Source organism: Cherax quadricarinatus, chromosome 8, assembly GCF_038502225.1.
Source record: "Cherax quadricarinatus isolate ZL_2023a chromosome 8, ASM3850222v1, whole genome shotgun sequence".
NCBI lineage: Eukaryota > Metazoa > Arthropoda > Malacostraca > Decapoda > Parastacidae > Cherax > Cherax quadricarinatus.
In genome coordinates, this window is record NC_091299.1 from 4,459,043 (window position 1) to 4,483,407 (window position 24,365).

At 41.1% G+C, this 24,365-nt stretch overlaps 1 protein-coding gene across 2 annotated transcripts in view; it reads left to right on the plus strand.

Moving 5' to 3' along the window:
* Positions 1-1,781: 1,781 nt before the first annotated feature.
* The window catches only part of trc (Serine/threonine-protein kinase tricornered), a 316,149-nt gene continuing 293,565 nt past the window's right edge, over positions 1,782-24,365 (plus strand). For both annotated transcript variants that reach the window (XM_053771870.2, XM_053771868.2), the window contains exon 1: positions 1,782-2,093. The gene's annotated coding sequence lies outside the window, so the exon portion shown is untranslated. The remainder of the gene's footprint in view (positions 2,094-24,365) is intronic.

The following is a 24,365-nucleotide window of genomic DNA, read 5'->3' on the forward strand; positions in this document are numbered from 1 at the left end:
ATCCTAGGTTCCCTACACATATGCTGCTATGTATGATAATTCTATGTAACTGTATTTGTGTTTACCTGAATAAACTTACTTACTTACTTACTAAGGCAACGCGTCGAAATGTTTCTACCCCACCGGGAATCGAACCCGGGCCCTCCCTGTGTGAAGCGAGAGCTTTGCCAACCAGTTTAGTTTAATATGTTTATTATGCACCACATACCCATCCTGTGGGCGACCAGGCCACGGGATCACCCGTTTTTAAATTCCTCGAGTTTTCCATAGCAAAGTAACTGAAATTTGCTTTCATTGAACTTTTTTTTTTTTTTTTATTCACCGGTATTCTCCCGGCCCGGGTCTTTTCCAAGTAGTGGTGACCCGGCCTTGGCTCCCTATCTGGGGAGTGTCTCCCATGGGAGGAAGGACAAGTACCTCCTCATCTTTGGGACCAGCTGTCCCCAGGCCTAGCCACATTCCCCGCCCTCACGGGGCTCGTAGGGAGAAGCTAGGCCTCTGGTCTGCCATCTACCCCGCCTCGAAGGGGCTCGTGGGGATGGCAGCCTCATTGAACTTCGTAATGTTTTCTCCCGCACTAGTTGAAGGCTTTCGTGAAGTCTGTGCATACTACATCTGCATTTTGTTTGTTCTCCAGAGCATCCAAGACCATGTCATACTAGTCCAGTAGTTGTGAGAACCAGGAGTGACCTGATGGTTCTGTCGACCCTGACAGGAAGAGAGCAGCAGCTGGACTGTACCACAATGGTCACACACAAGGCTGGCGACTCCCTGACCACTGCACGGTCCTTCCAGCTGAGCTGGTGGCGATTCAGCAGGCATTGTCACATGCCCTACGACATCGACTCCGACCTGTCATACATGTTGATTACACCTCTGCAATCAATGCCCTCTCCCATCCTCAACCACAGGACAATGTTCACCTCATCACATCGATCCTGAGCATAATGACAGCCTTAGAAGTTCAGAGTAACAGATCGACATTGAATTGGATCCCCAGCCATGCTGGCATCCGGGGAAATGAGGCGGCAGATGATGCAGCCAAGGCAGCCACAGGGTATCCACATGTTGGGATTACTGTCCCCATCAGCCTACGACAGACCAAACTGGTGGCTGCCAGAGCAATTAAACTTATTGGGGAGGTCTTAGGTGATACCCCATCTCAACAGTGGTAACCGAGCAGCGACTCAGGGAGAACTCCCTCCATATGATAGAAGTTGGTCCAGAGCGCAGTGTACCGCCATCCATCGGCTTCGTTTGGGCTTTCCCATAGCCAACATGATGGTAGACAAGGCTGAGGAGATGTGCCAGTACTGCCAGCACGTTGTCCAACGCCACCTAACACACTATCTTCTGGAGCGCGAAGTTACTGAGACATTCCGCAGGCAACTAGCACTGATATCCCCTCCCGAAGAGGACCCAGAGATGACTGCGATCACACTAGTGTACCATGGAGTCAACGAACCAGACAAGCTGTTGCCCGTGATAACGACATATCCTCCTCCTCGCCAGTGTCTACAGTTAGGAGTACATACGGTGTTGTCCCTTATGAGATGCACCAGATGAACTGACCAGAAGAGCAGCATACGTCGCATCATTGTAAAAACCTTTCTCCCTCGGGAGCCAGAGATGGGTCATCGCAAGATTGAGACCTGTGCCAGGACTACGGTCTTGGCGAACATTATACACGTACATACATACTGTACATGGATGGAAGAAATGATTACTTTAGTAACCCAGTAAGTGTGTAAGTTTTCTGTTGGTGGCTGCGGCATCACAACGGGATGACAAACCAGTGTCGCTGGGTCGCTCTCACTACCTGCGTAGGAAACGCACTCCGCTCATTTTCCCTGGGCAAATAGTCTAAGAAGGGCACGGGCGTGGGTGTGTGGGTGACAGAGTCGTAAAATTTTAACTGTGAGCCTAAAAGACCTACTTTGTGTAAGAGTGAGTGCGGAGGGTGGGTGAGTCGGGCGTTCCGCGGCACCAGGTGAGACCAGGCCATTGTCGGGCTCACTTTTGTCGGGAAAATTTGACTCGTTGCAAGTGTCTCTGCTCGCCAGCCAACATTTCCTCCAACACAGACAACATAGGTGAGTGTTGCTTGCCCAAATTCTCATTTGTTTGGTGGGTAGTGAGAGGTGAGAAATAGGGATGAAGGTGGTCAGGAGTTGTATGGATTCCCTGAGCTGAGGTCACCTCTGCCTCAGCTCTTGACTCTTTTATGCTCTTCCTTAGACACTCCTGCATCGTACTTTGCCCTAATATGAATACCAGGGTCACAGGTCATGAGGGGTCAAGGGTTACATCATGACGAACCGCTACCTGTCAACCTGGCCAGTTGCCACATATTATTTTGGTATTGTTTTTGTTGATAAATCAATGGTGTAGGGGAGCTGCTCCATCAATGATTTAACAGCTTTATACCTCCTGCAGCAGCTGTCTAGCAAACACCACAATATTGAAAAACACACACATTACCCTTACACTGGCTAGAATAAAATTACTGTATCTAATAGGAAATATTAATTAATACTTTACAGGTGTACCATTGAGGGTTATTAGATGCTTTCTGTACCAACTCATTTATTTCTCTGTTCTAATTGATTCTTCTGTAGAAGAATTACAGACGATATAACTTTTCTTTAAAACAGGAATCTGACAATATTGCATATACCAGTTATAGATGTACATATGTGTCACTGATAACTTAACCTAGGATCACCTACAATTCCTCAGAAAGTTTTAATTTTAAGCTGTCATATTACCTAAGGTATTTTTGCTCTTATTATTATGTGCTGTGCATTCTATTATGTATCACTGTTCCTTTGTTAATAGTTCTGTGCATTATATAATGCACTTACTGGTGCTTGCTTGTTAATGGTGGATGTATTGTACCATGTATTAGTGTTCTCTTATTAATATTGTAAAATACTGTATTGTATTAGGTACGGTAAATGTTGGTGTATATTGTATTACATTTGCATCACTTCTTTTGCAAATGTTGTATAATGTATATCATTTTGATGGGAGTGATTTTGCGTGACTTTCTAATATTCTTTATTTTTAATGTCAGTTGTTAAAGGGCCAGGCAGGTATTGCAAATTTTAATACTGTTCGTTAAATATGTTGAAGGTTAAGTATGTGCTAAATTATTGATTTTGTCAGGTTTAGTGCTTTCTTGGGAATGTAATGATAATGCAGAAAAATAATTATTTTTCTGTAGTGTGTACTTTTAGCAGAATTTACCTAAGGTATTTGACCAAAACAAGCATAATGGTTTTCTGAGGAGTCACATTCCGAGGTTTCTTCATAAGAATATTTTACTGTACATATAAAGCAGGGCTAAGATCAAAATTCTTTCTTCTAAACCAACTGCAAATATAAAATTCAAGAAAGTTTATTTATTGGTATTTTTCAACTCCATTCACAAGGTGGTGGCAGCTCCGAGTCCACAGAATCTGTCCATCCTTATTTGAATTACCTGTTAGATGACAGCATTGAACCTTTACTCTGTGTACTGCATAAAACTCGTATGGGTTTAGGGCTTTACATAAGTATATAGTCATGTTACTCTACATTTAATTATGAATGTCAGCACTCATTTACATAGCCTCTCCTTGAATAGTGATTACTTTCCTTGGTATCACTTAGTACAGTAGTTATTGTTGAGGTAACGATACATAGGATTGAGGTACACTAGTTACAAGAACTATGTAGCTTCTAGTAGTGGGAAGATGATGATAGTAAATTTATTTAGGTACAGATACACACTAGTGCAGTTATAGAAATTTAGATGATTACAATTATGCATAATAACATGTGCAAATTACCTAGGATAACCCAAAAAAGTCATAGGAAGTGACTTATTTCCATTGTGGTCCCTGTAATATCTTATTTAAAGTTTAGCTATATACAGTAGGACCCCTGTATCTGAGGGGGATACGAGGGTCCCACTGTATATAGCTAATGAACCCTATATGTAAGTTTTTTCATTAATATACATACTTATTATAAAGTTTAATTGATAAAGTACACACAATAAGTAGAGAATTATCAATTTTTCACTGATGAGAAGCACTTTACAGCATCTCTTAATCTTTAAAGAATTTCCGCCACAGTAAACAGTGGATAACTGAAACCATGGATACTGGACCTGTGGATATGGGGGGTCATGCTGTATAGGATACGGCTTAAATCAGTTATGATTATAACCTTAAAAATTAAAACGGGTAACTCACCTGTGTGAAAATCAGTTACAGTAGGAATAAAGTGAACAGTTATTTACATGACCATTAAATACAAAATCAGTTTACAATAAAAAATACACGAATGTTTAGTAACTATACAGGAAATCGCTCTCCTCTTTTTCTGCCGCTTCATTCATTAGGAAACTTTTAGTGCTCTTCCTGAACTGGCTCATGTGCTTAGGAGAGACTTTGACATGTTCAGGCAATCCACTCTACGTCTTTATTGCTGTATAATAAAAGGTATTTGAGGCCTGACCACCTACTGTAGGTACTACAAAAATATGTTCACTCACCCTAGTACCATACTGGTTTTTGTTTCTAACCTTGACAAAATTCACAGCAAGATATTCTGGACACTGTTACAAGAATAAGATATACAGTACATTACTTAGGGTATTGTTCTTTAAATATGGATTTAAATTTGATGACCATTTTCAAACTTTTACTTCTGGTATTCAGTTCTGTATTTTGGAACCTTTTTTATCAGCAGGATTCTGTGTTAGTTGATGTACATTGAGCATACCAAAGAGACTTCTTGGGTTGTGCCCAGGGGACCTATTTCAGCCATATTTGAAATTGTGGTTCGGAATTCTCTAGATATATATTGAATATATTACAGTATTGAGAAGTACAGTGCCTGCACTCTGAGGGAGGGTTGGGGATGGTGTGGTTTGGAAGGTTATCTGAACTTTAATGTCTTCCAGCTATTTGCAAGACAGTGTTTGAGTGAAATTGAAAGCATTTCCTTCTTTTTCGGGTTGCCTGTCATTCAGAGATGACCAGAGTTTTAGGCATTTTGATGTGGGTGTTGTGAGTTGTCTAAAGTTTGAGTAAGTTAGGAATCTTTATACTTTTTATATTGTCATACAGTAATTGGCTTGAGAAAGGAACTGGTTGTCATTTTTGATGAATAGATCACATATGAGATGTGGATGTTAGTGTTATACAGTATTCCAAATTTTTCAGAATAGAACTGAGTACAATACATAATTTCTTTAGAAAATTTACCTGCTGCTTTTCATTTTCTTAGAGTACATATAGTGTGAATGTGAGTGCTGACTTTTTTGCCTGTATGCTGACAATAATTTGTGTCTGATTTCTTATTATTACTCTTAAGAAATATTTGTTTTGGTGGTATTTATACACAGTAACTTGTAATTTTTTCTACACAGACTTTGTTGGTTGACATTGATTAGCAGACTATGATTAGTCTCCCACATTTTGTGCTGCATAGCCAACAGGGATTTAATAATAGTAATAATAATAATTATTATTATTATTATTCACTAAAACATGAGTTGTATAGTATTTCAATCTCTGAGATCCTAAAGAAATGGGATTACTTGAATGAGTTTGGACAGGGTGAGAGGCAGTCTGCCTGGAGGGTATTCCGGGGATCAACACCCCCATGGCCTGGTCCATGACCAGGCCTCCTGGTGGATCAGGGCCTGATCAACCAGGCTGTTACTGTTGGCCACACATAGTCCAACGTACGAACCACAGCCCGGCTGATCCAGCACCAACTTTAGGTATTTGTCCAGCTCCCTCTTGAAGACAACCAGGGGTCTATTGGAAGACAAGGCATTTGTGAATTCATGTTTTGTTATTTAGGAAACAGGAGAGGATTTGGGTAGGTGTGGTGACCAGTACAGCAGGTGTTAAGGTTCTTTCATTTATGCATGACAGATACCATGGGGAAGCTAGAGAAAAGCCCAAATTTGTGGGTTGGGGATGTGCATCAGAAAGGCATCTATATGGACATCACTGTTAAATGGCAGACTTGCAAGCATCAGCAGCTAAAACTGTAGTAGTATACATAAGAAGGAACACTGTAGCAAGCCTACTGGCCCATGCGAGGCAGGTCCAAGGACTGTTTATAAAATTTAAGGAGGTAGATTGCAGTGTGTACATCCAGGTGATGGGTAAGTCTACACTTGCAGATCAAGCATGGCAAGATGTTCTGCTCAAGATGATCATAGATGCACGCCTAAACAAACAATTTGTATATTAAAATTCTGCTTCTGGCTTCAAGACAGCTAAGGCTAGGTTGAGTCTTTCCTGTATTGTACTAGGAAGCCTGTATTTTACATTATCATTTACTTAATTCACATGCAGTCAAAGGTAAAAATAGTGTTAAAAGCAGTTATTCATATTTTGAAAGGAAAGTAAGGCATCCACTCTCATCAGCATCTTTCACCATGGAGAAATATAAGAAAAGGAAGTAGATCTGTAGTTCTATGGTGTTCTTGCAGTTGGCTATCAACTGAAGGGGTTCTGGTTCATTTCTGCAGTTGGGTAAAATATTGAGACTAATCTCCTTACACCTGCTACCTATGTTTACCTAGCAGTAAACAGGCACGTTTTATGAGTGTCATATTTAGATGATTTGTAGGAAACCTTTTATAAATCTGTAAAAGCTTGGTCTCCATGCAAAATGTCTCAATAAAGGTTTCCATTCTGCAATCTGATGCTCCCAGCCAACCAGACAACCTCGCCCAAGGTCACCCCAACTTCAGGGTAGAGTTTCTGCCTCAAAACAGTGCCCCTACTGTAGCCCTCAAAAGGGACATATGAATGCCCACAAGGGGTGACTTGATGCCAGTGAGGGGAAGAGACCCTTGATTCACGTAATTGAATCAAGGGCAGTTTACATGTAATTTCCCAGGAGCTATACAATCCCTATAGACTTAGCGATTCTCCATGAATATAACAATGTTTCATTTAAAACGATGCCACAGTACACCACTCACAGTTTACGTGATATTGTATGATGATTTAACGCTTGTGCTTCCATTACCGAACACCGGACCAGTCCATTCTGATAAATTTTCTTAAGACTAAGCTGTAGTTATACAGGGAGGGGGTAAGTGCAGTACCATAGTGAACAGTATAGCTATGTTTATAAAACTAATACTCTATAATGCTATAATAATTTTGTGTTTTAACTGGAAGTAAGTGTTAGCGTAACATTAAGCACACACGTCACACTTATTTAACTTTTCGGGAATTAATTATACAATCGCTGACATGTCGGATCAAGGTTTTCATTATAAAAACTGTAGGCTTGTATTACACAGGGTTGTATTACACAGATAAGAGTGACAAGAACCTACAGAGTGCAAGTTAAATTCGGTTCACTTGACAAGAGAACTCTTCTCGTAAAAGGCTGAAAAGCTCTAGGTTAGTGTTTGTCAACAGCAGGGGTAGTGAGGATGGGATGTTGGTCTTTGTTCAGGTTTTGTTTGTGAAGTCATGGGTTACATGTCAGCCTTGTGTTGGAAGTGAAGCCACATTGACAACTGCATACACATACTGCACATGAGAAAGATTTCTCAAATCTTTCTAGGCCTCTACAGTGGTTATCAGTTGGTGTGATTTTGGTGTGTATTAACCGACACGATGATTCATATCAAATATTTTACAGGTTCCTCTATTATTATGCAAGACGAAAACAAAAGATTTCTGTCTTGAGATGAAAATACTGTCGACAAAAATTTCCCTTCAGTGGAGGTACCTTGATGCTGGTGAAGGGCTCTTGCAGGGTTCAGAGATTTGGGGCTACTCTGTCTTTCCTCGGATCAAACCCTATAACCTCCCTTTCACCAGTGCTTCACCATGAATATATAATAAAGCAAGTAATAAACCAGAGTTACACGCCGTATAAGCCACGTACGTTTAGCGCTCATTTTTAATATATTACATTGATGGAAACGCTAAACCCACAGGATTCATACAGCGTTCGAAATACATGTACAGTATAAGCAGTCAGATTTGATGAAAACTGAATAAGTGAGCAAATGAGAGAGTGGGTGAGATGTTATCAACAAATTTTGTTGAAAATAAGAAAAAGTTTTGGAGTGAGATTAACAAGTTAAGGAAGCCTAGAGAACAAATGGATTTGTCAGTTAAAAATAAGAGAGGAGAGTTAGAGGTATTGGGAAGATGGAAGGAATATTTTGAGGAATTTGTTAAATGTTGATGAAGATAGGGAAGCTGTGATTTCGTCTATAGGGCAAGGAGGAATAACATCTTGTAGGAGTGAGGAAGAGCCAGTTGTGAGTGTGGGGGAAGTTCGTGAGGCAGTAGGTAAAATGAAAGTGGGTAAGGCAGCCTGGATTGATGGGATAAAGATAGAAATGTTAAAAGCAGGTGGGGATATAGTTTTGGAGTGGTTGGTGCAATTATTTAATAAATGTATGGAAGAGGGTAAGGTACCTAGGGATTGGCAGAGCATGCATAGTTCCTTTGTATAAAGGCAAAGGGGACAAAAGAGAGTGCAAAAATTATAGGGGGATAAGTCTGTTGAGTATACTTGGTAAAGTGTATGGTAGAGTTATTATTGAAAGAATTAAGAGTAAGACGGAGAATAGGATAGCAGATGAACAAGGAGGCTTTAGGAAAGGTAGGGGGTGTGTGGACCAGGTGTTTACAGTGAAACATAAAAGTGAACAGCATTTAGATAAGGCTAAAGAGGTTTTTGTGGCATTTATGGATTTGGAAAAGGCATATGACAGGGTGGATAGGGGGGCAATGTGGCAGATGTTGCAGGTGTATGGTGTAGGAGGTAGGTTACTGAAAGCAGTGAAGAGCTTTTACGAGGATAGTGAGGCTCAAGTTAGAGTATGTAGGAAAGAGGGAGATTATTTCCCAGTAAAAGTAGGCCTTAGACAAGGATGTGTGATGTCACTGTGGTTGTTTAATATATTTATAGATGGGGTTGTAAGAGAAGTAAATGCGAAGGTCTTGGCAAGAGGTGTGGAGTTTAAAGATAAAGAATCACACATAAAGTGGGAGTTATCACAGTTGCTCTTTGCTGATGACACTGTGCTCTTGGGAGATTCTGAAGAGAAGTTGCATAGGTTGGTGGATGAATTTGGTAGGGTATGCAAAAGAAGAAAATTAAAAGTGAATACAGGAAAGAGTAAGGTTATGAGGATAACAAAAAGATTAGGTGATGAAAGATTGGATATCAGATTGGATGGAGAGAATATGGAGGAGGTGAATGTATTCAGATATTTGGGAGTGGACGTGTCAGCGGATGGGTCTATGAAAGATGAGGTGAATCATAGAATTGATGAGGGGAAAAGGGTGAGCGGTGCACTTAGGAGTCTGTGGAGACAAAGAACTTTGTCCTTGGAGGCAAAGAGGGGAATGTATGAGAGTATAGTTTTACCAACGCTCTTATATGGGTGTGAAGCATGGGTGCTGAATGTTGCAGCGAGGAGAAGGCTGGAGGCAGTGGAGATGTCATGTCTGAGGGCAATGTGTGGTGTGAATGTAATGCAGAGAATTCGTAGTTTGGAAGTTAGGAGGAGGTGCGGGATTACCAAAACTGTTGTCCAGAGGGCTGAGGAAGGGTTGTTGAGGTGGTTCGGACATGTAGAGAGAATGGAGCGAAACAGAATGACTTAAAGAGTGTATCAGTCTGTAGTGGAAGGAAGGCGGGGTAGGGGTCGGCCTAGGAAAGGTTGGAGGGAGGGGGTAAAGGAGGTTTTGTGTGCGAGGGGCTTGGACTTCCAGCAGGCATGTGTGAGCATGTTTGATAGGAGTGAATGGAGACAAATGGTTTTTAATACTTGACGTGCTGTTGGAGTGTGAGCAACGTAACATTTATGAAGGAATTCAGGGAAACCGGCAGGCCGGACTTGAGTCCTGGAGATGGGAAGTACAGTGCCTGCACTCTGAAGGAGGGGTGTTGATGTTGCAGTTTAAAAAATGTAGTGTAAAGCACCCTTCTGGCACGACAGTGGAGTGAATGATGGCGAAAGTCTTTCTTTTTCGGGCCACCCTGCCTTGGTGGGAATCGGCCAGTGTGTTAATAATAATAATAATAAATAAGTGGTAGCTCCACTGCTTATAATGAAGAGCCCTTCGCCCAAGACACTAGAGAAACTGAGTATTGTTTAGTGTGAATTTTCTATGTAAAGTCATTATAACATGTCATTTTTTATTGTACGATTAATGAATTGTGTATTCACAGCGTCACCAGCTGGTTATAAGTGTAGTTTGAGATGGAAAATATGTGGAGAGTCAAACTTTCATATCAGTTGATGGATTGAAGGTGAAATATATATGGAAAGTCAAACTTTCACATTGGTTGACGCATGGATGGATAATTTATAGGGCGTTTATGTGTGTGTGTATGTATATTTATTTTATTTATTTTGGTGGGTACTTGTGAAATTGCGTGGTGTACCCAGGTAGCGGAGTGAGACGGTGCATTGCCAAGTGCTGGAAAATTACAAGTGAAGCAAAAACAGATTTTTTTCATTTTTAAGTGCGACATTTCACGTAACGAGGATTTATTATTAGATAATAACTTCTGATGGGTAAAATGTCTTATTTAATAGGCCTGCTTTTGCTATTCATGCTTATTTTTGTACCAGCTCCAGATGCCACTAACGCCAGGTGCCAGATCAACCAGACTATGATGGATGTGTGCGTCAGCAGACCAGCTTCAACAGCCTCGTTGATAGGCAAGCACCAGATGGGCCTGGCCCAAGGCCGGGCTCTGAGTAGAAAAACTCTAGGAGCTCATCAAAGGCTAGGCAAAGGTAAAGGTAGACTTGTTATTCAGCCCCAAAGTACTGGTATGTATCAAGGCGTTTGTAGGCTTTCACATCCGTTAGTGTGGAAAGAAAAATTGATATTAATGATGAGTGTATCTCAAAGCTTACCAGTACAAGCTGGCCCGGAATCACCAGTATGACTTGTAATTCAGCTGCCTTAGTGACGTGACTGCACAACCTGGTGTGGCAGGTGGTGGTAAGAGTGGGGTGCTGGCCTGTTGTGGCGGGTGTGTGGATGTGCTGGCCTCCATACCAACCTGGTGTGGCAGGAGGTAGTAAGGATGTTGTGCTGAATTGGTGTGGCAGGAGGTATACCAGCCATGTATGGCAGGGTTATCAAAACCCACCACACAAAACCTGGAGGTAAACACGCCAACGTTTGAACTCTCATACACCTCACACCTTCAGTCGCCCACGTTTTTTACTCGTGTGTGTGCTTAGTTCCCTCCCACCTGAGCCCTACTTCTGTTACCCTCTCCCCCTCCTTTCCTTCCTCCTTCCCCCTTCCTGTTCGTCTTCGCCTTTCCCCCCCTCTTATCTCCATTCCCCCCTCCTTCCTCCACTATCTCTTCCCTCTCCTCACCTTCCTCTTCTTTCCCTCATTTTCTCTGCTTTCCTTCCTCTTTCTATTCCTCGTTTCCTCTTTATTCGGAAAAAATGTCGCATACATATAAAAAGTGAGTAAGCAGCCCCTTGTTCCCAGGGTGTTAGTAGACTACAACACGCACAGTAGCTGCGGCGGAGAATAACCCACACCACCAGGGTTATTGTGAACATGGGAATAAAAATTATTAAGAAACTCGCTAGGAAGTCAAGACAGGTGGTTGTGTGGGGAAAGGGTGAGGGCGGGTAAGTGATTTGGTTGAATTTTCAAATTACGGGTAGCGTACCTAGTACTGGGTCGTGAGATGCTTTTCAGGCGGACCGACCAGTCATACCCATCAGGTCAATTTCAAATCGATTTTTCAGTTTTATTTGTTGTATATTGTATTAATATATTTGATTTCCCTACATTCATACAGTAGGCATGTCAAACGAGCCAGAGGCTTTAAAAAAGCGTACGTGTTATTTTTAATACATTTTTAATATATATTTTTTTCCTTGCATTCGCAATTACAACATCGCTGTGCTCCTTGAACGTGAGATCTTATGCCATCATAACTCCCAGGTTTCTCACATTGGCCATCAGTGTTGTTAGCTTAGTGGAAGACTTGGTTTATATCAGCTTGTATTTGTGTCTTCAATGGATGCCACTTCCATACAGATCCTAGACACAAATAACCAGCATGTAGGAGACGAACTTAAGACGACGCTACGGTCCGACTTGGAACGTTTCAATGATCCAGTTAGACCGAAACGTCTCCTATATATTGTCTTTATTCTTTACGCATTCTAAAGGATGATGCAATGCTATTATTTTTGTCCTTGTCTATGTCAGAAATGAGACTGAGGAAGAGAAGTGGGGCGAGTACTGTGCCTTGGGAAACAATTTTTCACTGTAGCAGCCCCTGATTTCACTGTTTGCTACTACTGGAGGCTTGGTCGTGGACCGGGCCGCGGGGGCGTTGATCCCCGGAATAACCTCCAGGTAACCTCAGGGTAGACCCCATATTCGCACGTGTTGAAGACTTGCAAAGTCATTGTATACTGCATCTGCATTTTGCTTATCAAGTGCATCCAAGATCTTGTAATGGTCCAGAAATTGCGAAAAGCAAGAGCGACCTGTTCTGAACCCATGTTGACCTGGGTTGTGTGTACTAATTACCTTTGTGTTGTCTGTAATCTAGTCTTTGCTCCCTACTCGACCTCTTATGCTTCGTCAACCGGCATTATTGTTCCCTAACCTCTTTTGCTTTATCATATCTACCGTACTTTTTAAACTGTGTAAGTTAAGGAGTTTACCACCGCCACTTTTAATCCAACGCTCCATAAAGATATACCTTTGAGTTTTGAGTCTTGCTACTCTCGTAGCCCGGCCATGGGCCAGGCTCGTCTGGTGCTAGCCTGGTCAACCAGGCTGTTGACCTTCTAATTTTCTAACACCCTAAGATTGTAGCAGCTTTCACCTTGTTCCTGGTCCTCGCAGGACCTGTAAATATCTTAGTAATTTGTATCTTAGTGGTAGAGTTTTAGACTCAAATGAAAGAATCAGGATTCAATTCGGGTTGGAACTAGACATATGGGAAACTCCCTAAGAGCTGCTGCCCTTTGCCTTGCATTAGATACCAAGGAGTTAGTAGACTGTTGTGGGTCGCATCCTCAAAGGGAACCAAAGCACCCAGGTGAATATAAAGCAGAGCTTAGCTTTCGTGTTTTTTTTAAGAGCTGAGTATCATCATCATCATCATCATCATCATCATCGTCATCGTCATCGTCATCATCATCGTCATCATCATCGTCATCATCATCATCATCATCATCATCATCATCATCATCATCATCATCATCATCATCATCATCATCATCATCATCATCATCATCATCATCATCATCATCATCATCGTCATCATCATCGTCATCATCATCGTCATCGTCATCATCATCATCATCATCATCATCATCATCATCCGGTTATTAACCCAAACTCAGATCACTTAATAGGGCGTAAGTCAGATGTGAGAGACTTAGGAGTGATAATATCAAGATCTTGCGTTTAAAAAGCCTAATTTTATGACAACTGCAAGAAGGTTAATAGGTTGAGTAATTAGAACTTTCAAAAACAGATACCAAGCCAATGATGGTGATGCTCTTTAGGTCACTTGCTCTCTGTATATTGGAGTAATGAATTATACAAACTACCCTTGTCAAGGCAGGCGAAATTGCTGAGCTTGAAAATATACAGAGAACCTTCACAGTCGTATTAAACTCAATCAAGCACCTTAATTTAAAGTAGGAATGCTTGAGGTCCCTCGACCTTTACTTTTTTAGAAAGATATATCATAATCTACACCTCGAAAATACTTGAAGTATTGGTTCCAAATCTGCACACTGAAACCACTTCATATGAACACAAAAGGCTTGGCAGATAGTGCAGGATACCTCTGGTGAAAAGCAGAGGAGCGATGATTACACAGAGAACTCGAGCGATGATTACACAGAAAACTCGATAGTGTAATGGGACCACGAATCGACAGCTTGATTGATCAGGCAAACCTAGCCCAGGACCGGGCGTCGAGGGTAGGAAAACTGGACACCTGTCAACGATATAATAAAGGTACAATATATTTCGTTATATATAGTGCTCTGGCTCCATGTGATATTGGGCAAGTTTATGTTTATCTTGTGTTCTTTAATTTTTAGGTCAACCAAGAAAAAATTAGGGATTTGTATTGCATTAATTCAAAAAATCGACGATATTTTTTCGTTAGTTAACATATGAGCAGAATAATCTATTTAAACCATGCCACGGGCGGGATTGAACCCGCGGTCAGAGAGTCTCAAAACTCCAGACCGTCGCGTTAGCCACTAGACCAGCTATATAAGATCTAATATACGCTATGAACAACATTCTCGCTTATCTTATACTAGCACCAAAGTTAGAGTTGTAGTTGTCAACAGTTTTGAGAACATTTGTCATATCTTTGCAGTTCTTATTTTGTTGCATTACAGTGGATTTATTGAAGAGTACGCTGACATGAAAGTGTATTTGTTAAATTTGACGTAGCTCACTAGTATATCTTGCAGACAGATGCTTCACTCCGTCTTAGACGAGTCTGTTGAACTTCATTAAGAATTGTACTCATTGTTTTGTCTTGTGGTGTGGATCATGTTATCAGGATAGATTGCAGCTTAAAGTGAAGTGGGTAGAAGAGCATTAATTAATACATTAAATAGCATGAGACTACCTAGTGGTGTACCTATGGGAGTGTCTCTAATCTTAACTCTGCAGCTTAAGAGGACTGAGAGGAGTCTGTTTTATAAAACCTTTTTATTTATTATCTCTCATTTTCACTGCAATAAACGTGTTTCAGCGAACCAAGATAGAATTACTAGGTCACTTCGGTTAGGGACAAATGGGGACCTACCTACCTACCTGGACGGGGACGGGGCTGAAGTCATCCTGGGCAAGGAGCACAACTGCAGGTGTTTAAACACTTGTGCCCCCCCAGGTTCAGGTGTTGAAACACACGTGCCCCCTCTCACATAGTGAATACACAGCTGCCACAACCATTTCAGATGCCACTGCAGGCCGAGTGAGAATGTAGTGTCAATAGTGAGAAGCGTGGAAGCTTTAGAATTTCTTCTGGACAGGCTCCCAGATTTTCACGAGACGGACATCCCAAGAGCGTATTTTGTTGATGGCTTTCTGGGCAATCTAAACTTTGTTGTTGGTTGCGTATCAAGAGGCATTCTGTAACGTTCGGCTCGCAATCCAAAGGCCTGTGGTACGATTTTTTTTTTACTTTTCACCTAACAGTAATATATATATATATATATATATATATATATATATATATATATATATATATTTTTTTTTTTATTATTATCACACTGGCCGATTCCCACCAAGGCAGGGTGGCCCGAAAAAGAAAAACTTTCACCATCATTCACTCCATCACTGTCTTGCCAGAAGGGTGCTTTACACTACAGTTTTTAAACTGCAACATTAACACCCCTCCTTCAGAGTGCAGGCACTGTACTTCCCATCTCCAGGACTCAAGTCCGGCCTGCCGGTTTCCCTGAACCCCTTCATAAATGTTACTTTGCTCACACTCCAACAGCACGTCAAGTATTAAAAACCATTTGTCTCCATTCACTCCTATCAAACACGCTCACGCATACCTGCTGGAAGTCCAAGCCCCTCGCACACAAAACCTCCTTTACCCCCTCTCTCCAACCTTTCCTAGGCCGACCCCTACCCCGCCTTCCTTCCACTACAGACTGATACACTCTTTAAGTCATTCTGTTTCGCTCCATTCTCTCTGCATGTCCGAACCACCTCAACAACCCTTCCTCAGCCCTCTGGACAACAGTTTTGGTAATCCCGCACCTCCTCCTAACTTCCAAACTACGAATTCTCTGCATAATATTCACACCACACATTGCCCTCAGACATGACATCTCCACTGCCTCCAGCCTTCTCCTCGCTGCAACATTCATCACCCATGCTTCACACTCATATAAGAGCGTTGGTAAAACTATACTCTCATACATTCCCCTCTTTGCCTCCAAGGACAAAGTTCTTTGTCTCCACAGACTCCTAAGTGCACCACTCACTCTTTTTCCCTCATCAATTCTATGATTCACCTCATCTTTCATAGACCCATCCGCTGACACGTCCACTCCCAAATATCTGAATACATTCACCTCCTCCATACACTCTCCCTCCAATCTGATATTCAATCTTTCATCACCTAATCTTTTTGTTATCCTCATAACCTTACTCTTTCCTGTATTCACCTTTAATTTTCTTCTTTTGCACACCCTACCAAATTCATCTACCAATCTCTGCAGCTTCTCTTCAGAATCTCCCAAGAGCACAGTGTCATCAGCAAAGAGCAGCTGTGACAACTCCCACTTTGTGTGTGATTCTTTATCTTTTAACTCCACGCCTCTTGTCAAGACCCTCGCATTTACTTCTCTTACAACCCCATCTATAAATATATTAAACAACCACGGTGACATCACACATCCTTGTCTAAGGCCTACTTTTACTGGGAAATAATTTCCCTCTTTCCTACATACTCTAACTTGAGCCTCACTATCCTCGTAAAAACTCTTCACTGCTTTCAGTAACCTACCTCCTACACCATACACTTGCAACATCTGCCACATTGCCCCCCTATCCACCCTGTCATACGCCTTTTCCAAATCCATAAATGCCACAAAGACCTCTTTAGCCTTATCTAAATACTGTTCACTTATATGTTTCACTGTAAACACCTGGTCCACACACCCCCTACCTTTCCTAAAGCCTCCTTGTTCATCTGCTATCCTCTTCTCCGTCTTACTCTTAATTCTTTCAATAATAACTCTACCATACACTTTACCAGGTATACTCAGCAGACTTATCCCCCTATAATTTTTGCACTCTCTTTTATCCCTTTTGCCTTTATACAAAGGAACTATGCATGCTCTCTGCCAATCCCTAGGTACCTTACCCTCTTCCATACATTTATTAAATAATTGCACCAACCACTCCAAAACTATATCCCCACCTGCTTTTAACATTTCTATCTTTATCCCATCAATCCCGGCTGCCTTACCCCCTTTCATTTTACCTACTGCCTCACACACACACACAGACACACACACATACACACACATACACACACATACACACACACACAGACACACACACACACACACACACACACACACACACACACACACACACACACACACACACACACACACACACACACACACACACACACACACACACACACACACACACACACACCAACACACACACATATATATATATATATATATATATATATATATATATATATATATATATATATATATATATATATATATATATATATATATATATATATCCACCTACCTACATCCACCTACCTACCTTGGTGTTAGTGGACTATTGTGGGTCTTAGCCTTTGAGAGAATCCCAGAGGAAATGAGCCATACTAGGACTTCCTAGGGCACCACCAGCACGAGAACATTGTATAAACATCTGTTGACCTAGACTTTTCAACTTGATACCAGCAGATATAAGAAATAATGCTGGAACAAATGTAGAAGTTCTGCGGCGTGACAGATCAGCCAGGCTAGAATGGACATGTTGGCCAGCGGGCTGCCAACAGCGTCGACCAGGCAATTAACAAGGAGGCCTGAACCCGGGTTGGGCAGCTGGAGTAGGGGAAACTCCGGATACAGGTCACAGGTAAATCACAGATATCTTGATGTAATAACCCCCAGAGATTAAATAAGCTTAAAAGTGTCGAGCGGTTTTGTCGTCCAGTGGAAATCACAATACTAGTAGTATACGTTTTGATTGATGGGCAGTTTATTACTCCGTGCTTGGCGACCTGTGAATTTTAAGTGGAATTGATGTTGATGTATTGGGCTCAAGGTCTCGGTGCCGGAAATATTAAAAGTGCAGCGTTTGTGCACAAAATTTGAAGCAGAGCTTTCATAGCTGATATAGACGTCTTTGATAAAGTGATATTAATATGAGTAATGGGGTCAACTAAGATTCAGCTTTCTATCTCCAAGTAAATTTTTATTTTATATTGCGTGTAATTTGGAAGTTAGCCTGCTAGGTTTGTTTTAGCACGAAATTAAAATGATTAAATAAAAAAAAATGCTGTATTATATTTCACCGGAACACTCTCCAGGTAGACCTTGGAGATGATGGCTGGGTGAGTCTTCTGGTGATTTGAGTAATGTTCTTGGTTAACAAAGGCTTTAATCATCCATGAGTTAGGATTTCAATACCTGTGCACTGTGTTGCACGTGTGACCTGCTAAGCATTACCTGGTCATTGTGCTGGCCACGCAAGATAGGTTCAACCGGGAAAATCCTACGCTACCAAAGTGCAGCTGATTAAACATGAGCGCGCACCTGGTTCTTTGTTCGACCACAATGCCTTGTTAGAATGTCCGTGTTGGGGCTAAAAGAAGAAAAAAAGAAGATACTTCTTACAGTTTAGGTCACGTTCTGATTAAAGGTCATGGTATATTAAAATGTGTGCTTGGAGGTAAATAACCTAATTCGTTCTTTAACGAATCGACTTGGTTTTAAAAAAAATATTGGTTTCATAGTACCTGTCATCCTGACACGTACAGGTATTTGTTTGTCTTGTATTAACAAGATTATCTTAAGCTGATATATACGAGGCGGAAACTTACTATTAGTTCCGACGAAGAGTGTAGTGTGTGTGTGATTAGGAACACTACGTGTAATTATGCAGTATAATATGCAAGATAATATGAAGGCAAAGAATTTAATTGATTAGCAAGAGACTGGAGAAGTAATATTTTGGCTGTAGCCGTTGGGTCGTATTCTCGCGTCATAAGAAATCGTGGCTTAGGTGCATGCATCTCTCAATACCCAAAACAGGTGTACTCGTAAATTTCTTTCCCTGGGTGCTACATAGGCCATTCAAAGGCATTATAATTCCCACATCTGCTGGAATGAAACCTTCAGAAGCTTTCTCAGATGATCCCCATAGTGGAATACTTAACGATATTTTCATCACCCTCCTGAAATGTCCCAGATAAGGCTTAAAGACTTTACCTGATGTAAAACCCACCCTGTGTGGTGTAATATGAGAGGGAAACAGCTTTTTTTCCCAACATATAAGTTGCTTATTTAATGTAACTGCGCACTGCGGGGTATACCGAACTTTGATGGATACAAAAAAAAAAAATGTCCATACACTAGCACACACCACCCCCCAGCCGTAGTTACCCTGCTAATTAAATAGATATGGTTCTAGCTGAGAAACCAAGGATATTTCCCTCTCTCCGTATCCCTCATTTTCCCCTCTACGCCTCCTCCAATCCCTCTTCCTTGAACTTTTTCATGTTTCTTCTTCAATCCCCTCACTTCTGTCTCGTCTACATCCCCATTTAAACTTCCATGCCTCACTCGCCTCCCACTCATCCTTACTCCCTCCCACAGCCGCACCTCAGGCTTTAGCGCCGTCACCATAACTAAGCATAACTCTTGCTTTAACCTTGTAAATCATCTCATACAGACAAACCTGTGACTGATTTCGCGAGTTACATTCTCGAAGCTCGGCCTGAAGTTATTTCATTGTGATTGCATAATACGATTGTGCTTAATTTTTAAGAATAAAAAATCCTGATTTCTCACCTCTTCAATTACTCTGTCCGCCCCATCCCTGTCCACTCAGGCATCCTTCGCCACCCCGTCTTGTTCCTTCAACACCTCCGGCACCTCTGCTCCATCCTTCCCTCCCCTTCCCTTCCCCCGCCTCCTCTCGTTCCGCCTTACACATTAAAGTCACCCCCAACACACTTCCTACATCACTCCTCCACGTACCGCCTTTCAGCTTCCGTGTCTGCTAACGTATACGATCTAGAAAGTGAATATGCAATGTTTTAACCATAAGTTATGTTCTCTTAACGATATCCCCATCGGTGCACCCCCCGTCCCTAACAGTAAAAAAAAAAGGGGGGCGGTGTTGTCCTTTCCTTTATGTACCTTAGTTATTGGCTGTTAACTACGGGTAAATATTAAATTATTAAGAATAAAGCAGAAATTTTAATCTATTTTAAAGTAACAATCATTGAATTTAGGCCTCTGCATAGATCGTGCCAAAATTAATATAGAAAAACAATAACAGTGGAAAAGCAGTTTGCTATTAGAAGGATGACTGGCTTCATTACCTCGTTTATGAAACTGTGATTGGATATGATAAAGAACGCACTAGCTATTCTAAATTAATGAGTGACGAAATCTAGTGGCACGATTTTAAACTATTCATTCTGAGTTACTATTGTATATGCTGTCGAGAAAGGACTTTACCTGGCTGACACTAATATCACATTAAGCAATTCCACGTTCAGTGCCACCTGTTCCAGTCTTAGTATAACTAAATGGCTCGATCTTACCCCACCGGGCTGTAGGAAAAATGCACACCGGTATACACTTACGGTGTGTAGACTGATGTACATTGCTTTAGACGGATATATCTTGATGTGTTCACTATATACAAATAACCCGCACATAGAAGCTTACGATGACGTTTCGGACCATTTACAAAGTCACACAAAGTGTAACTTTGTAAATGGTCTAAGTCGGACCGAAACGTCGTCGTAAGCTCCTCTCTTCTACGTGCGGGTTATTTGTGTATCGTTCCAGTCACGGTAATGTGCCTTTTTTTTTGTTATTTATATCTTGATGTGGCCTGGACGCAACACTAGACCCACAAACCGGCCCTTGGTAAAACCAGTAATACTTAAGTGTTTACGGTAATTATGCAGTTTTTAACATTGTTACGCTAGTAATGACTTAACAGGGAAAACTAATGTGTAAAGAGGCTTATTTAAAGTATAGTCTGTTAAACTAGGTTCCTCATTTAGACTTACAGTGTGGAAATTCCTTGGATGTGACGTGTTGGTATACTGGCTTTCTACCGAGTCTGATTGAAATGAATGAGCCACAGACTCTGTGCAGCAAAATTTGGTCCCGGCTGAAATGAATGAACCAGAATCTATACTATAGAATTTAGTTCCGTGGTTAATTATGCCGGAATGATGATCAAACTAAATGTAAATTATGTGATCAGGCATATGGTCACTGTCTTGAACACTGTGCTTAATTGTCCACTTATTGAGGAATACAGAGATAGTATAATAACCTATGTGACATGTCAAGATATCTTATTAATGAAGATAAGATACCAGATATACCTAGCAAATTTCCTAAATTTGCTTGTAATAGATAATTGAACTATAGATATGTAGATATAAATCCATATGTATTCCTGTTAACCCTTTGGGGAAAGTTCCTAGGCCTTTTGTGTATCCATATGCTCTTGCGCTACCGTCCACGGGTTGGATATGGGGTGCACAATAAACTAGCCACTTCGGTGGCAAAATCTCTTCAAGCTCCAGTAGTCGGCACGAAGCTGGAACTGGGACACTCGGTGCCCGAGATTTGACAGATCTATAATAGCGAGGCAGTGCTGTTTACGCCTATATACTTAGTATAACTTACCTATCTAAACTACAGTCTACCCCTCGAGGGAGGTTCCTTGACGCTGGTGAGTGACTCATGATCTAGGGAATTGGATCTGTACGCCGGTTCCCTGAATTGAGCCCGAATACCTTCCCCCCCCCCACATGTGCTGTATAATCCTACGGGTTTAGCGCTCCTCATAATTATAATTATATAATTATAAACAGTTAATTATCTTACAATTTAAAGTCTGGGGTGGCAGTGTGGCAACACGGCTCTCGACAAACCTTTTGTAGTAGGGAAACCATCTTGAAGCTTTTCCCTTCGCTCCTAATTCTCCCCATCCTGCTTGTTAACGGTTCAGGTATTCTAGCGTTACCTAGAATGGAAAAAATCAGTTTTTCCACATTTGCTGTGTGGTAATCTGTTGGTGCAAGAGTACCTTACAGTGCCAAAAGAATGGCACAGATTTTGTATGACTAGTTAATGGGTGAGTTTGTTGCCAAAATGAGTATTATTATTATTATTAATTTTTGGATTCTGAACAATAATTGGATGAGCGATAGCGGGCTTTGCCCAAAGGAAGGTTTGTATTGATTTTGGGCTTAAAGTAAGGCCGTATTTCAGTTTTATTAAACAAATTGTTTTCCACTCAGTAACTGAAAAATGCATCTTCTGATCGACTTCAAACCTTAAACGATGGTATATCTTTAGTAGGCATTTTTAACTTTCCCTTGAACGTGTAAATACCAGTTAGCTAAGTTGATTGAATATGTTGTGAGAATTTTAATAATGGTTTTCATGAGATAATTTGTAAATACCTCATCCAATTACCATCAAACTCTTAATGCTCATGTAGCTTTGAATTGTTATGAAACTGTAATTATCTGTTTGTAATTGCCTAGGTGCAGCTACAGTAGAGCTATGTTCATGGTGTCCCGTCTTCCATAATTTGTTCATCTTGTACATTTTAAATTTAAAATGGTTGTAACTCTCATTTAATCCTCTTTTAATTCATTCCGTAAATCTATCACTCTGCGAAGAATTTTTTTGTTTTTAGTATACGTTTGGCTCTACCTTTTTTTTTTCTTACAACTTTTTCTTCATGTTATCTCTGTTGCAGGAAGGAAAAAAATCCTTTTGTATCTAATTTTCTGAACCTTTTATGACGTGTGTGGTCATTGTCTTTTGTATTTCTCCATCTCCATATTTAAGAGCTATTTTATAAATCGCCAGAATAGCGTCAGAATTTCTCAAAATTGTTTATATGATCATGAAGTTATTTTTTTTTAAATAGTAACTCTTAGGCCCCTTTTCTCTGTCAGACACTATTTTATCACAATCTGTATTCTTCGTGTGCCCTGATTTCACTCTCCACAGATTTCAGTCTGTGTAGGAGCCAGGTTGCAAAATTTTACTTCAACCCCTCGAATGTCTTTGTCTGATAACTCAGGAAATATGTAAATTCCAGTTTATTGAAAACTAACAGGCAGTATTTTCTTATTGTAGACTTGAGCATTTCAGTCATATTAATAACTGTAGTAGGGAGGCCAAGCCCATGATGACACTCTTCAGGTCACTTGTTCTATCTAGGCTGGAATATTGCTGCACTCTAACAGCACCTTTCAAGGCAGGTGAAATTGCCGACCTAGAAAATGTACAGAGAACTTTCACGGCGCGCATAACGGAGATAAAACACCTCAATTACTGGGAGCGCTTGAGGTTTCTAAACCTGTATTCCCTGGAACGCAGGAGGGAGAGATACATGATTATATACACCTGGAAAATCCTAGAGGGACTAGTACCGAACTTGCACACGAAAATCACTCGCTACGAAAGCAAAAGACTTGGCAGACGATGCACCATCCCCCCAATGAAAAGCAGGGGTGTCACTAGCACGTTAAGAGACCATACAATAAGTGTCAGGGGCCCGAGACTGTTCAACTGCCTCCCAGCACACATAAGGGGGATTACCAACAGACCCCTGGCAGTCTTCAAGCTGGCACTGGACAAGCACCTAAAGTCAGTTCCTGATCAGCCGGGCTGTGGCTCGTACGTTGGTTTGCGTGCAGCCAGCAGCAACAGCCTGGTTGATCAGGCGCTGATCCACCAGGAGGCCTGGTCACAGACCGGGCCGCGGGGGCGTTGACCCCCGAAACTCTCTCCAGGTAAACTCCAGGTAGATGAATAAGACATGTTCAATAGTTGGGTATCTTTATTGTTGGCGATAAAGAAAGACACCTGTTGCACATGTCATATTCATCTACTAGAGAATTTTAAATAGAACATTAAGAAAAGAAAGCTTGAGAAATATTGGAAACACATTTTTAAGTTCCACAAGTTTAGTGAGCCCTTAAATATCACATTTTCTTACAGCTATTGTCCAGAGCCAGTCATATGCTCTAGAATATATACACCAAGAGGTGTATGTTTGTATATGTATAATGAGTTTAGTATAATCCAAATTTGAGTATTAAAGTAATCTTGACTAGTGGCGAATAGGTGATATGCAGCCTTAATAACTCTTTGGGTAGTCGATAGGCCAATTAATAAATCATACTCAAGTACACTGTTCTTTCTTTTTCTTTCTCTTCTCCCCAAGACTTTCATTTATAACTTAGAAAATCTTATTGAATCTGCTTCACATTTTCAACACTGATGAACTGTAAGCGAAGGTTCCCAAGACTTAGCTTGTGCAGGCATCCTATGATCAGTTTTGTACAGACCATTCCCGATTATGGTTTTCATGCTATGATTTGATGCCTCTTCTGACCGACCTTAAATTTTCAACACCAGTGTCTCCTCCTCAGAATGTTGGGGTTGTTATTGGTGTGTGTATATTCAGCCTCACGTTTTCTCAATCCTCGAATTTTCCCCTTTATAGAGGTTTTTAAGTTGCTTATCTTGACACCTGTAGACCTCTCTCTTT